This window comes from Phalacrocorax aristotelis, chromosome 11 (assembly GCF_949628215.1).
Source record: "Phalacrocorax aristotelis chromosome 11, bGulAri2.1, whole genome shotgun sequence".
NCBI classification, from domain to species: domain Eukaryota; kingdom Metazoa; phylum Chordata; class Aves; order Suliformes; family Phalacrocoracidae; genus Phalacrocorax; species Phalacrocorax aristotelis.
The window spans coordinates 12,899,189-12,915,075 of NC_134286.1; the positions used below are offsets into that span (position 1 = coordinate 12,899,189).

Sequence of the window (15,887 nt, forward strand, 5' to 3'; positions counted from 1 at the left end):
AGCAGAGTATGTGCTCCAAAGTGCTAAAGAAGATAAAATTATTAACTTATTCATGATTTGCCAACTTCTTGCTTCCTTGTATTCTGGTTTCTATTTACAGCATGAAATGCTGCACTTTTGTGTGTTTATATGCTTATAATATACATTCACAGAAATTAACATATGCAAGCCTTTTTTCCATGGAGATCTGAATAATGTGCAGTTAGGTTCAGTTAACCAGTCCTCTCTGCTCAAACACCGATGCTCTGAAGTATACCAGAAACCAACGCCAATCCTGACAGCTGCCAGGGCAGCAGGAAAACCCAGTCCAAAGGGGAATAAAGCAACCTGTGGTGTGCTCTTCCAAAACCCTGGTCCAACACCAAAGCTTGTCAAGGGGATTCTTCCCTCAAATATTATATTTGAAGATGTGACAATGGCACCACTGCTGTTAAACATCAGAATTTCTAACAGTGTAAGTACAGTCTTGACTCAAGTCTTTGCTGCCTTTTGTACTGTCACCACTAAGGATAAACTCCACCCAAAGAAGCCGGCCCACATCCCACTGGATATGTACTGCGCTCAGGTTAACGTAGGGTTAACTTAGAGTTGACTAATAAGATTTGCACCCATTTTATGTGCACATCTATTACACTTCTGCTTTAAGACCTGTAACAATTATTCAGTAATTAATATTAAAAGAACGTGATAATTTTTCCACACTGATCAATTTGGTTTTTATCACTTGAATCAAATATGCAGTTTAAGCTTGAATTGCCTGTGCTTGCTTTAAAACAAAGCAACAAATCAAGTGACGTTTTGTGTCAAAAGCTGTCTACGTACGAAACAAAATCAACAGCAAAAAAAATGTCTGAATCATGAACGTCTGCAAAGTATCAGAAAATAACCGGAGCACAGCTGTCTGAACAATAAAGAAGTGACCAGCAAAAATGGAATTATTTATCAACAAACTGATAAACAACCTACAATGAAGGCTGAGACTCCACACATGCCCAGTTTTGCAAGAAGGGTTCATAGTGGCCAATTAATTCAACAAATAGGTAAGCATAAGATTTTTTTGTTTAAGAGAACTCTATTATTCTCTTCTTAGAGTGAAATTAATGGAACTTTTTTATTAAAGTCTGCTTTCTTAGCCCATACCCATACCATCACAGAGAACTCAAGTCCTTATTTATTATTATGAAAAACAAATAAGCTGAAAACAAAATAATCTGTGAGATAAGAATAGCAATCACAGAAATAAATGTTTATATTACATCTGTATTGTTTTTAAGAATATATCATGACAGCATTATATATAAAGAAAATGACTTCCATATCCTAACTCAGTGGTTACAGTGAGAAGTGCAGAACATGTCTCACAACTTATTGCCTTATATACATGTTATATATTTAAAATACTCCATACTCTTCCAATTTCTGAATTAGTAATAAGTACTTTTATTTAGCTATAAGAAAGAAAAATGTAAGTTTTATGAACAGATAACATTAAAATATCATTACAATTAATTCCAAATGCTAAGAAAAATTCCCTTGAGACACTTAACTTCAAAATTTGTTTACAGCTGTTGAATAGAATTTGAAGATACTAACTTTCAACCCTGAAAAAAACCCTCACTTTTTATGGAAATTAAACTTTCATGGATTTAAAATCCAATTTAAATATTCATGACAAATATGCTTCTTATTTAGGGAGAAACGCATGCATTAGAAAACACACTGATTAAATTCAATGTAGTTTTAATGGAAACAGGTAAACACTTGATTAGTGGCCAGTTAGTATCTGTTTCAATTTACATTAAAACCACGTCTTCTCTTTGAACTCAAGGTCTACCTCACTTAACTTTCTGTTGCTTGACAAAAATAATTTTAGTATTGTTATGCCATTGCTAATGACTTTCAGAAGAATCTTATCACACATTCTCACATGGGGTTTATAACTTTAATGTTAAAAAAGAAGTTAAATGCAAAACAGTGAAGAAAAATATTTCTTTTTTGCTACATAATTTATTTAAAAATAATTCACCTTACACTATTGGCAAGTTTCCGTTAAGTTCTTGGTTCAGAAATATCTCTTGCTTTTTCTGAAAGCCTGGTTTAACATGTGAGATTTGCAGAAAACAGACATTTAGTAACAATGAATTTAACATGGTGCTTTTCAGCCCCAGCCATGCAGCATGTGAACCATGCCAACCAGCCAGGAATCCACCTGAGTCTGTGAATAGTGTGTCAATCACGACTGTCATTAATTTACTGCATATATCAGAAATAACCAGACACCCCAATAAAAGGATTTGGCAAAAGGAAATTCAAGCCAAGAAACACTTTAGAGTCATCACTCAAAGACTCAGCAGAGCAGAGTTAACTGGGTGAAAACATATTTGCATGTAACCCCTTGTGCTGGTACAGTCTGCATCAAGGAGTGCTCATCTACCCAAGCAAATGACATGGACTTCTACTTGACATGAAGAATCAGAAAATGGGCAACCAACCTCTGTGTCATTTTCTCGTTTGTGTCCAAACATTCTCTGTGCCCAGAACCAGTTGGGAAGTAAATCATAAATGTTCTTGTTTTGAGACAACGTGTACAATTTTAAAGTGCTTTTGCCAGACTGAAGTAAAATACGTCATGTAGAAAGTTATTGAGGCTGAACTCCATATCTTGTTCTGATATTTATCTTACAGTTACATGCATTATTCCTTCATCAAGAGAAAGCCAGAACAAGAAAGAAAGCACTTAAAATGCAGTAAGAATCCTGGTCTGGTAATCAACAGAAAGGTAACACTGTGCAGTAGCAGAGTATGCTTCAGTAGTGGTACCTTTCCAAACAGGCTTCCAGGGTACTTGAAGATGTGAATATTAAAAAAAAAAGAAAGCACTGATGAAATATATAAAGGAGGAGAAGCTAATCTTGTAAATGCAGATTTCAGTGAGGTTTTTTGTCTTTACATATCTACAAAATAAAGTCTTCATAAAAATAAATCTTAGTACCTGTAACTCAGGTCTGCCTTTCCCTAAGAAGGGAGAAGAAATCATGACTAGTCAACTGTTCCCATACAAAACATATCTCAGTATTTCAGACTTTGTAATGATTGGTATACACACTTTCTATCCTCTAGAAGTTGAGAAAGATTTCATTAAAAATAGATCTACTTAGAAGCAGCACTAGTTCTATCCATCTATAATAGCTCAGATCTTTTTGTGATAATGGAAATATAATAAACCTAATTAACATTCATCTAACGATAGTTACTAAATGGTGTCAGTCAAGTACAAAAAGACATCTAGCTGGCTATCCCTTTTAGGAACACATAATGTAACCATCACCATCACAACATGTAAATTATGCACGTGGACATTTCACAAAAGACTAGAACTCCAGGAGAATTTTCAGGTTCAGAGAGTTTGGGGGTTATTACAGTGCACTCCCTCAGCTTGATGATGCAAGTGCTTGTGGTAGTGTTTCAGGGTCAGAAAAGTGATGAGATACTCATGCATAGTTATACAGAGCTTCCAGGAGAAAATTAAATCGAGACCTTGTAATATCCAACAAATGCTTTATTAATGCCTGGCATCATATTTTCTCAGGTTTAAACTGAACTTTTGTCTTTCCAAACTCTTGGGACTTAGTTCGTTTAAAGACACTTGCTCCTCGCTATAAAAGCAAATCAACCAGTAATACGCAGAAGACTAGAAAGCCCTCCAGGCAGTTAACTGAAGTGACTGCTACTTTAACTTTTAAGTGGTGGAGTTAAAACAGAGACTGAGAGGTTAAAATAGTTGAGTAACCCTTGAAGAAAGCTTTTTTAAATGTAAATCTCATATGATTTTCATACCTATTACATTGTTCAGTGCCGAAGTGTTTTTTGATTCATCTAGAAATTGCTCATACAACACAAAAGGGCTCCTGGGCTAGCCTTTTCTCATTTGGGGGATTAAGGCTTTTTGCAGAGGCCTACTGAAGAAAAACTTGCCAAGGAACAAAGAGCTAACTCTGCATTTTCAAACAAATCAGGCTGCAGTGTGTGCCCAATGCATGAAAAACAAGAAGTGGGAAAAGATATGTGTGACATCTAGCTTACTTCCACCCCACTGCAAGCCTTCAGCGCGGTGCCGCGGGAACAGATATGCACTGTATTATGATGGCCATGCTGAAACATTCAGTGAAAAAGCATCAGTGGTGTTAGATGTCAGTCCAGGAAATTTGCCTCTTAAATGAGTACCAAATGCAGCACTACTGGGTAGCACAATGTACGCAGCACTGCTGTACTGTGAGGTCCTTTAGGGGGGAACAAGCTGTTCTCCTGGAAAAGCCATAGCAGTCAAGTACAGCAGGGTGTTGCTGCAGCAAGGGAAGGTAGTTAGGGAAAAATAAGGTGGGAACTGAGCTGACTCTTAGGTTTAAAACATTCCATATGTCAAATCTGATCTCTTCTCCATTGTTTCAGTCTGGTAAAAAGATTAAATAATTTCTATTAGCAGGTCTTTGGTCAAAGAAAGCAGTAAAACATGACAAAACATCACTGTACCAAAAGGATGGACACAGAGACCTCCTTTATGTTCCCAGGCTAAGAAGTTGTATCAGAGGTGATCACCATGATTTCCTTGGGGTTTTTGTTTGTTTGGGTATGTTTTGTTTGTTTATTAAGAAAATCTTGATCTGGCTTTTTCATAAAACCTATGGTTAGCATTCAGTAGAACAATAAAATATTGAGATTATTTGGTTTTTAATGACTACAGCCTACATACAGTACACATCCCTGAACAATGTTTTACTTGTATGCTTTGCTATTCACATCAAGCCCTCTGAAAGGACCGGAGGAAGATTTCTTAGGATATGGATTCCATTAGGCTGACACACAGAGAGGAGTACAGGGAAGGTTAACTGAACCCTTCCTGGAGTTTAAGTTGTCTGCTTAGAAATTCCTTCCAAAACTGTTCTGAAAAGTTGTTATTTTCCTTCACATACCTTTTTACCACTTCTATATCCATGCAAGGAACGGATTCCATAAATCTTTAGACAATCACAGTCTCTGGCTAGAAGAAGAAATGGATCTGAAGTGTATTCATAGAATCACAGAATCACAGGATGGTTTGGGTTGGAAGGGATCTTTAGAGGCCATCTAGTCCAACCCCCCTGCAGTGAGCAGGGACACCTTCAACTAGATCAGGTTGCTCAGAGCCCCATCCAGCCTGGCCTGGAATATTTCCAGGGATGGGACCTCCACTACCTCTCTGCCAGTGTTTCACCACCTTCATTGTAAAAAATTTCTTCCTTACATCCAGTCTAAATCTACCCTCCTTTAGTTTAAAACCATCCCCCTTGTCCTGTCACAGCAGGCCTTGCTAAAGAGATTGCCCCTGTCTTTCCTATAGTCCCCCTTTAAGTACTGAAAGGCTGCAATAAGGTCTCCCCGCGGCTTTCTCTTGGGCCCAATATCGATCCCTGGGGGACTCCATTTGTGACAGGTTGCCACTTGGAAAAAGAGCTATTTACCACCACCCTTTGGGTGCGGCCTGTCAGCCAATTCCCCACCCACTGCAGAGACCGCTCGTCTAGGCCATAACGCATCCCTTTCTCCAGGAGGCACTGATTTATGAAGTAATTGTCATTGTGTCTGAGTGGGACCAAAACCTAATTTGTAAATAAAATTTTCTGTTTCCCTTCATTTGCTGAAAAATATGTAAAGCTGCATCACTGCTCATTACCCTGCTCATTATCCTGCTCTACTCAGCGCTTGTCAGGCCACACCTGGAGTACTGTGTATGGCTCTGGTCCCTGCTGTACAAAAAGGATGTGGACAGGCTGGAAGGGGTCCAGAGAAGGGCCACCAAGATGATCACAGGACTGGGAAGCTGCCATACGAGGATAGGCGGGGAGAGCTGGGTTTGTTCAGCCTTGAGAAAAGGAGGCTCAGAGGGGATCTCATCACCATGTACCAGTACTTAAGGGGCAGCTGCGAAGAAGATGGAGGCTCCCTTTTTACAAGGAGTCCCATGGAGAGGACAAGGGGGAATGGACCCAAGTTGCTCTTGGGGAGATTCCCATGGGACACAAGAGGAAAATTTTTCACAGTGAGAACAGTCACCATTGGAATAATCTCCCCAGGGAAGTGGTTGACTCGGCCACGTTGGACACCTCCAAGAGTCGCCTGGACAGGGTGCTGGGCCATCTTGTCTAGACTGTGCTCTTCCTAGAAAGGTTGGACTAGATGATCCCTGAGGTCCCTTCCAACCTGGGATTCCTGTTTTGTTTTATACAATATGTTTAAGAATGCAAAGAAAATGGTAGTCGCACATGCTATCTGTTAGGACCAAAACGAAGCAGCACAGTTTTCAGTAGTGTATGAACACAGAATGGTAACGGCACTCAAAGTGAAGTAATGGGGCTGGACTTCACTTACATGTCAGGAGCCCTGCCTTGTTTCCACAGGCACTATACCAAGTAAAATTCAATAAGGCAGAACCGGACTGTAGAGCCACCCGGTCAAACTCATGATGCACTATAACACAAGCAGAGATGTACCAGATCACCACAGAGTGCAAGGAGAATAAAACAGAACATTTTTGCGTCCAGCTGGGACTGTTGGGGAAAAGCTGACAAACTTAAATAAAAACGTGTCAAGCTTTATCTTGTAGTTTTGACGGAACCCTTATGAAATTTTTCACAGATGAAGTATGTTCCCTGCTAGATTCACTACTGCAGGTCAAGCACACAGTGCTCCCTTCTTGTGTGTGTAGGAAAATATGAAGAGCAAACTGGCCTCAGCCATTTGTGTCACAGATATTCATGCTCTCTGAGAAGGTGACTGAACATAGGTACCTGCCTGTATTTCAAGATGTTATGATCCATACTTTATTCTGTGACATGATCCTCATTATCTGCACAGAATCTGAGACAGTGATCCAACTTCATACTATCAGCTTAAACTGGTAACTCTCAAGATTGACTTGTCTTCGTTTCAGTTATATAGATAGTTAACTAACAATCCTGCAACAACTGCAGCAATTGCTGACACTGAAAAGCAGTACTAAGAAAAATGTCTAATATATTTCTAGTTTATCTTAAAGCTGGAAAAAATGAGAAGAGGTAGCATCCTAGAACAAATGGGTTCTCCATGGTCAGCAGCAAGACTTATTTGGGATCACTGTTAACTACAAATAATTACTTAGACCACAGAATTATTCAGTGATGTTGAAACACATTTTCATCATAGAAGTGATAAAAAGGTTAACCTCATTACCTTTATTGCAAAAATATCTGAAACAAGACTTGTGGCAGAATTAAACCTGAGGAACATTCAAAACATAGGAGTTAAACTCAATCTCCTTTATCAACACTTACACATGAACAATTATGTCATCCTGGAATTCCTTCAAAATCCCTCTGGTTAAAATGGCACACTTAGTTAAGCTAAAATGGCATTACTGGCTACTTGCAGAAAGCCATACTGTTTCAAGCATTGAATTATCAACTCAAAACTAAACACTGGAAAGAAAGGAGGAACACACATAACTGGATTCTTAGAATGAAAAGAACAGTAGTCAATGTAAGATGTCTGATTGGCTTTGGTGAGTAGTAAGTAGGTCAGACCTGATAGTACCTGATCATGTCTGTAATACAGGGCATAAAAAAATCTATATCAACTAACCCACAAAAATGCAAGTGATACTCAGGGATGACAGGGAAAGCAGAACTGATTGCAAGAAAGATGCACACAGTCAAGCATAAAGAAAAACACAGTGTATGGTACATGGAACTTGTAATTAATATTATGTTCAACATTGGTATTAATGTTAATAAAATATTTGCCAAGTGGATGTAAAATACAGTGATAACCTGTGTTTACAAGAGTAAAATATTTTAGGAGCAGAATTCTGTATCATCTGTGGAAACTGTAGAAGATTGTCAGGGTTATGGAGGGAAAGGAGAAAACATTTGTGGTAATTAATTCTAGTAAATAACCGTGCCTGAAGGATTTGCAATTCCCTGTCTTGAGATATGAGATCAGATCTTTTTGTCCCTGGGCCACACTTGATTAAAAAAATACACAACAAAATCACACAAACAAAAAATGCTTAAATGTTCTCTGAAGAACTGTAATTGATTTAGAAGAACAGTAACATGTAATTATGATGCTTTGACTTTATGGCATCTCAACAGCCAGATCATGAAAGACGGTATAAATATATGTTTTGCGCGCCTGCAGAAGCCAGACTATCGTGGGTGAAATCACAAAGAAATCTTAAAGTAGGCAGGATATATCTAAATATTTGAACTGTCTAGTTAAAACCAAGGTCATCTTTCTGTTTGGCTGCTCCTGTACTATCAGGCATAGAAGATTTGACTGAGCAAGTTTTAGCCTCTGGAGCAGAACCCTAAATGTTTTATATTTCACTGCATATACCCTTCCCTTCCCTTCCCTTCCCCGCCCCCCCCCCCCCCCCCCCCCCCCCTTTCTACTGTGGCTTGGTTTTGCGTTTGTTTGTTTGTTTTTTTTTACTGTGCATGTGAGTTGTGGAACCTTTCTGTTTAGGACTCTGGATACACGTATAACACAAAGAACAATAAGTTTTTGCATCAGCTATCAAATTCTTATTTAATCTGTAAGATTCAAAATTCAACGAGACAAGTCTTCCATTTTGTCAGAAATCAATATCTAATTTACCTTAGAAGTATTTCAGAAGCAGAATTCATTGGAAGTTATCACTAGAGTGGGTATCTGTGCTAACTCATTCACAGCTTGTAACTCAAAAATCTATTTTAAAGATATGTTCTGCAGTAGAAAATATTACACACAAATGAGCTCGTTACAAATAGCCAACACTTTCCTCAAATCAACAGAAATATTTCATTTCATTAGCAGCTCTCATCTCAGAGGGATCGTCTTGTCTTGGCATTAATTACAATGCCCTTTCTGCAAATGAATTCAGATTTCATGTGCTCTGGGGCAGGGAACGCATACTTTTCACTTAAAATAATGTAGCAGCTACGGCATGTCACTGCAATATAAATAAATGCAGGATAGCATTTTTATTACAGACACATATAAGAACATGCATGAATTTTTAAAATCCTTGGTGCTAGAAACTGTAGGGAATACTTAGGTTTGACATTCCCTACCTCTTAGAAGGTTACACTATTAGTTTAAAACAAGACACCAAAGAGCGGGAGGAAAGTTTCCTGTTTCCTTGTAAGTCCACTGTTGCTTTCTTGCAAGACAGATCATCAGATATTGGCATGTACTTAAACAACTTGATATTGAACACACCAGATTTGGTTTGGATCATGACGAAAACAGAAACTTGTTAGACAGAACCAGTTGTGTGCCTTTCCCTGCAAATTCTTTCACAGAAAACTTCAAAATGCCTAGGTGTTCTTTACGTAATGCAAACAGTATAAAGATCTTTGAAATGGTTCAGCTGGAGGTTTCTCTATGATTGGGGATAAAAACTGTAGCATAAAACTGTGTACAATCCCTACTTCCCACTGCCTACCAGCATGTTGGAGATGGCCCAAAATTTGGAGGATGACCAGTCATGCAACATTTCAGTCCTAAAGACACGGGATGAACAGACCCAGTAGCAGCTCTAATTTAAATCCATAAAGTGACTACCTTCTACTAATTCTAAGAACTAGTTTTGAATACACTGCATATTACTACAAATGTTTTACTTAATGAAGCCACATTGATATAATTTAAAGTAGTCAGAAAAAATAAATGATTTAGATATATTTATATCATTATCATAGACCTCTGCAAAACCAGTTTCAAAGGAATGATTTCTTTATAAAATGCTTAAACATGCTGTAAGAAAGCAGAACTGTGGACAGCACAAGACATTGCAGACAGGCTGTTCTGTTATACCCCTGCAGCAGTTACGCTAGTTTGAGACACCTGTACAGAGATTCTGCATTGCTGTATAATCATGGACTGGGTGAACGCTGGATGTCAGAATAGTCTTTGTGACTGCAAGAAATCTATGCATTATGCAGTCCAGGCAAAGCAAGGTCTCACAGAGGTGCATTCCAGCCATCAGGACACTCTCGCTGTATTGTTCCAGGTCTTGTGAACACATCAGGTAGTCAACAAGACCTCACTGAAGTAGTAGAGAATGACCCAAATATCAGGACATCAAGCCAAGTACATGGGAGGTGGGAAACTGAGATGTAGTGTCTGCTTCTGTGACTAAAGGAAGTGGAACACTACCAATAGGAGACAGTGGGCAGAGGGTATCATAATTCCCAAAGTCCAAAGTACTCATACCCTGAGAACTATACTGGAACAAACGGATAGTTGTTTTAATCCACGAGGAAGCAAAAGAAGTTGAGCTTGGATTGCTTTCATACAGCACCAGAGATGTATGGCTTTAATTGCTGTAACAGAAAGTGGAATCTCAACTTCATTTCTATGAATCTATTTATTTATTTTCTTTACTTTTTTATAAGTGCCTGAAAATAAAACGCTACATTTCAGGTCAAATGGACTGTTTCACATTTGAGTGAGATGAAATTTCATCTTGTTTATTTGAAAATAGTTCTGGATCCTGTACAGTATTGCAGCAAGCAGAAATGATGTATGTCTTTTTTTCCAAAGAGAATTTCACAGATATGGAGAACCCTCATGATCCAGATAATATACAGTCAGAGAGTGTACATGTACGTGTAGAGAACAGAAGGTTTTTATCTACAGGATTTAAATTTCAGATTTCCAGAGCTTGCCAAAATTCTTGATTGGGTTTAAGACAGAAAATGTTAATTTCCTAGAAAAAACCCTTAAAAACTCTAAAAAGTTTAATGTAAAAATATTTGTATTCCTAATCAACATTTATGTCAAACAAAATAATTTAAAACGGCAACAGAAGTGCCATTGAAAAAGTGTTGAGACAAAAATATTGCAACATAGTCAAAGCTCTCAAAAGGGACATCAGACTGATTGTGTAGCTGAGCAAGCTGGTATGCTCTGTGCTAATTAAGACATAGCAGTTTACATTCGAGTTGTTGTGCTGGGACCAGTGTGATAATTTAACTGCTTCACTTCTGAAGATATTTTATTTGTTTCATTAAAGTGTGGAAATAAGATGTGTTACGTAGCAATCAGATGAGTATTTCAAAGATCTAATAATTTGTTATGACTTGTTTTTTCATGCATCCCTAAGTCATACGTCTGTATTTAAAAATAGAAAAATCTATCACTATCTTCCAAAAGGATTATGAACTTCTTAGTAGATATTTGTTATTACTTATCATTAGTTATTTCCAAAGTAAACCCCAATGATGCAATCTTAGTTAAAATAAAATATTCTTGACTCCCCAAATTAATCTTATCAATACCCAGACAAGAACTTACAGATTTTCTGTATTTGATGCTTGGGTATGTGCTCTCTTGAAGATATAAAATCATAACCAGTATTAGCCACAAGGTGACACTTTAGGACTGCTGGAAAGATACTATCACCTTGGCAAAATAAAATAATTTTGACACTGGAATGAATTGAGCCAATTATCATGTACACAGCAAGTGGGAAATTGGTCTAAGTCTTTTCTGAAGGGGATTGATTGCTTGGCTGCTAAGAGGCAGGAAGCCAAGTGGTGTATTGACCTGTAAGAAGAGGAAAGGAACTCAGAAAATTTTTATTGAGGGATCTACCTTCCTGTTATCAAAGCCATAAACCAAGTTTATTTATGGAGATGAAAACCAAATCAGAACAGTGTGCATAACTTGAAAAGCTTGCATTTTCAAGCAGGAGACATCCAAACTAGGCACTTAGAAGAGGCAACATGAAGTAAATATGAATGTGTAGCTGGAAATAAACCACTCATCCAACAAGTCTAGAGATCACTGACACCTGTTTCAGTAACTGTTCTCTAATAGGTGAGGGGATGTCATTTTACAGTGTGCTCAGCGGACAGCTCTGCAATAAGCTGCACAATCAATATTGGGGTTTAATTGCAGTTGTTATTAGAAATTTTTTATTCAATACTAACCACTCTTTCTAGAAAGCCACCAATTCTTAGCAAGTCTTTGATATAATAATTTGTTAAAACCCCAACCTTTCTATAACAAAGATATTGCCATAAATATAGAGCACAAAAATACATGCATTTCAAAGCAACAAAACACCAACCCCACTTGAGAACACTCCTGTGATTCTTTTTCATGTCTCTTCCAGACCTTTAAATCCTTTCCCCAAATGATGTTTCTCCGGGATGCCAACAATAGGCAAAACTTTATACACTTGAAATAAGACACTATGCTTACGACACTTAAAACAAGTGCACTAGCCCCAGGTGAAGAGGGAATCTGGTAGGGCCAGTCAAGCAAATTGAACTAGAGTTCACCTACCTCTGTCAGTGATCTGACAAGCGATTCCAGAGCACAGTATTTGCTTACCTTAGTTGAAGAAGTCAGATACTGAGTGACCTCACGTAGCTTCTTGAAGAAAAGATGGATATAATTTTCTTGTTTGTTCATCTCTTACATTCTATGGAGTTGATTGCCCTGCTGAGATAGGTAAAGAGAGAAAAAGACTTAGGACTTTTCTGGGTATTATTGTACTGCATCAGAAAGCACAGTGCAAACCTATCCCAAGTATTTTTCCTAAAGTCCCAGCACCTGTAAGTCAGTGGTTGATAAAGTAAGAAGTCAATACTTCGCTTTATAAAAATCTGAGCATTCACAAAAAACCAAAACCAAACTCAACAATAAGTTTCTTGGGTATGGAGAAAAGGCTAAAAACCATAGCATATATTCTCTATAAATTTGCAGATTCCTAGATTTTTAGACACTTTTTTTCCCCTGTTAGTTTTAGTACATTCTCATCTATTAGAAAAGTTTCCTTTTCCTACTGATTTTATCCTTTTCCACTCAACAGCTACTGATTTTCTTTTTTTGCCCCGTTTCCTACAGGGAATAGGCTATCATGGTAGGCTTTTGTTTATTTATGTACCTTTGTATTATTAATAAGCATTGGGAAGAGTGTTTGTTACTTAAGCTCCCTCTGCTGGCTTTCCAGCAGCAGAAACACCACAATGAAAGTTTTTTCTCTTGCATTCCTTTTTTATTAGGCTTAGAGCTGGAAAACTGCTGTTGCTAAACTTAGAGAGCACTTCCTCCACAAAAGAAGTGCAGGGGACTCAGGATACTAATGTATTAGAGAACCTACTGGACCTAGGGACAGTAGTATCATGTAGAAAATATACTTACTGCCTTCAGCTTCAGGCAATGTACCCACAAGCCGAGAAATGCATTTCCTTACACCCTTTCTTGCCTGCTTAGGGTTTAATACCATTTGTGTTATTTGTCAGTCAAAATCTGTCTCATACCTCATACCACAGAATATATTAGGCAAAAAAAAAATTAGGGAAAGCTTTCTCAGTTTTGAATATTTTACCCCCACCATTGCAAAATAGTGCAACATAGTGCACAATACATACTTCGAATATTTAGGTCTTCACTAAGCCTTTACGTAGACTTTGTAGTTTTTCAGATTTAAGTGAGCACAGCCGCTCACAATTTGAGAGTACGTCTTTATAGAAAAATCACATTTTCAGCTGCTCATCTGCAAACTTATCTTCACAGCTTGTGGCAAAACCTAACCTATGACCCCTTTGGATGATGCACCCTATGGCTAGCAGAAAGCTGACTCCCTATATTTCCAAGCTTTTTAATTATTCACAGTCCCAAGAAAATGTAGGCACTGTCCTGCCTTGAAGTCTCCAAGAACATTCTTCATCTACGATCTTTGAGTGATACTCACTCTAATTCAGGCATGTCAGTTAAATGAACTCCGGTTGGGCATGCAGTCCCATTAGGCGCAATGACAGATGAGCTCCTCCGAAGACTGAGTTAGACTTTTTTATCCCCCGTAATTCCAAAGGGAGCCTGACATGATTACTCTTCCATTTTAGGTATTTCATCAGGCTAGTCCAATCATCTCATTCTACTTGTCTGTTCGGCATCCAAGCCTATGGTAAAATCAAGAGTTTCTGATTTAGAAAAATTCCATTTCAAGGCTGGATATGATAAATCACCGCAAAAGCTCTAGAAGGCTTCTAAAACATACATTCTTGCAGAAATAAGGAGTAATATCCTTCTCCGTTCAAGTCCTTAGTAGAATGCCAGTGTAGTTTCAAAAAGATCAGAATTTTATCTTAATATGCACTTTGAAACCACATGATTCTTTTTGCTATGCTGTATTTTATTTGAAAGACAAATTAGTTGCTGGCTTTTCATTGCAATCTCAAAAGGTATAGCACTCCTTGTCTTCATCCCTGTAGGACACTAATGCATGAAACACTTTCCTTGGCTTGAAAGCAAAAAGACAAGCAAGCAAACAACTGCCCCCTGCAAAGCCAAGCAAAAATTCTCATTCTACACTTGAGTCATCTATTCATTAGTAAAGCATATAAAAACCTATTAAATGAGTTTGGGGAAATATTTTTTTTACTGATAAAGCTTTTTAATCAAGCAATTGACAAAAAAAATGCTACCAATTATGATCACTACAATTACTTTCTAATTTCTATATGCCACAGTTTTCTGAAAAGGTCAGCTATCACCTCCCTTTGCAGGCCGTCACTGACACAGGTACAAAGAAAATTCACAAGTTCCTCCTTACATTTAGTAAAAGGGTATTAGGAAGAGTAAATCTGTAAGAAGAATGATAACAGTCTGGAATACCTTGTAGGCCAAACCCTTATAAATTTTGTTTTGTAATGAGTGATGTTAATAATTAAAAAAGTAATGTCTTGACTTGTAATTTATTTTAGCATGATGGTAGTCTAATTCCTTATATGGGAATCTCGTTAAAGAGTAACAACACTAATGTTAATTTTATCTACAAACTATCCCCCAAAATGAAAAAGAGCTTTATTAGTTACACAGTGGAATTCCTGCTCCCATCCATTCAGCTATGTCAGGATTAGAGCACAATTGTGCTGAACTCCTCTTTACAGATAAATGCTTTGGAATAGGAAGTGAGGAATATACAACATCTGCCTAAGAGGATGAAGACATTCTAGGTAATCTGGAAGTTAACAAAAATCTTGGTGCTGAAATCAGCGGTCTGTCAAAAGGACATGTTTATAAATCAGGTGATAAGTGACCAAGACTTCAGCTAGAAAGCAGCGTGTTCATACCACATCAATCCCCTCTGCCATGCTAGGGCACTGACACGATCTTATACACCTCAGCACGATTTCTTTCTTTTGCACTATATCTTTAGAGATCGTATTTTCAGTTAGGACAAGGCATGGTTCTGTTCACCGTAGCAGAAATGACACAGACTGGACTTGGCAAGTATTGATAGGCTTTGCTTAATCAATGCAGTGTCTAGGATTCTTCTGCTGAGAAAAGAGGTGCCCCAGGAAATCTACATAGTGGGGAAAGGAACCGTTAAGCTAGTCTGTAAAATTAACAGGCAGTAGATTTTAAAACAATTAAAAGTTGTAATTAAAAGTATTTTTCACATTAAGCTTAAATTGTGTGTGTTGTGGAAGTCAACAGGAATTGATGCATTAAAAAGGACAACAGAAATTCATGAAAGAATATACTTCAATTGCTACTAAACATTACGGTCCACCAACAGCTTCCAGCTATCAAAATCCCTGTACTTTCCATTGGTGCGGGCGAGGAAGACTTACCCAGGAAATAATCTAACATGCTTTGTTTCCTGTAGCTCTCGTTCCATCATAATCTACTGGCTACTAGCAGAGAAACGTGTGGGATGAGATGCAACTTCGGTTTGAACTAGTGTACCTATCATTACGCAAGCCACCTATTGATTTGTTTGCCTGTAACAAATCTTCTGTTTTCCTTCATTCTGTATACTGTTTGAATAAAAATACCTCCTGCAGCCTTCCAAACCTATAGACAGTAGATCA

General features: G+C 37.8%; 1 long non-coding RNA gene across 1 annotated transcript in view; it reads right to left on the reverse strand.

Moving 5' to 3' along the window:
* Positions 1–13,921, reverse strand: part of LOC142063111 (uncharacterized) — a 124,171-nt gene extending 110,250 nt beyond the window's left edge. The window contains exons 1-2 of the long non-coding RNA XR_012662638.1: positions 13,763–13,921; positions 12,397–12,507 (exon numbers count right to left, since the gene is read on the reverse strand). This is a non-coding gene — a long non-coding RNA (uncharacterized LOC142063111). The remainder of the gene's footprint in view (positions 1–12,396; positions 12,508–13,762) is intronic.
* Positions 13,922–15,887: the final 1,966 nt, after the last annotated feature.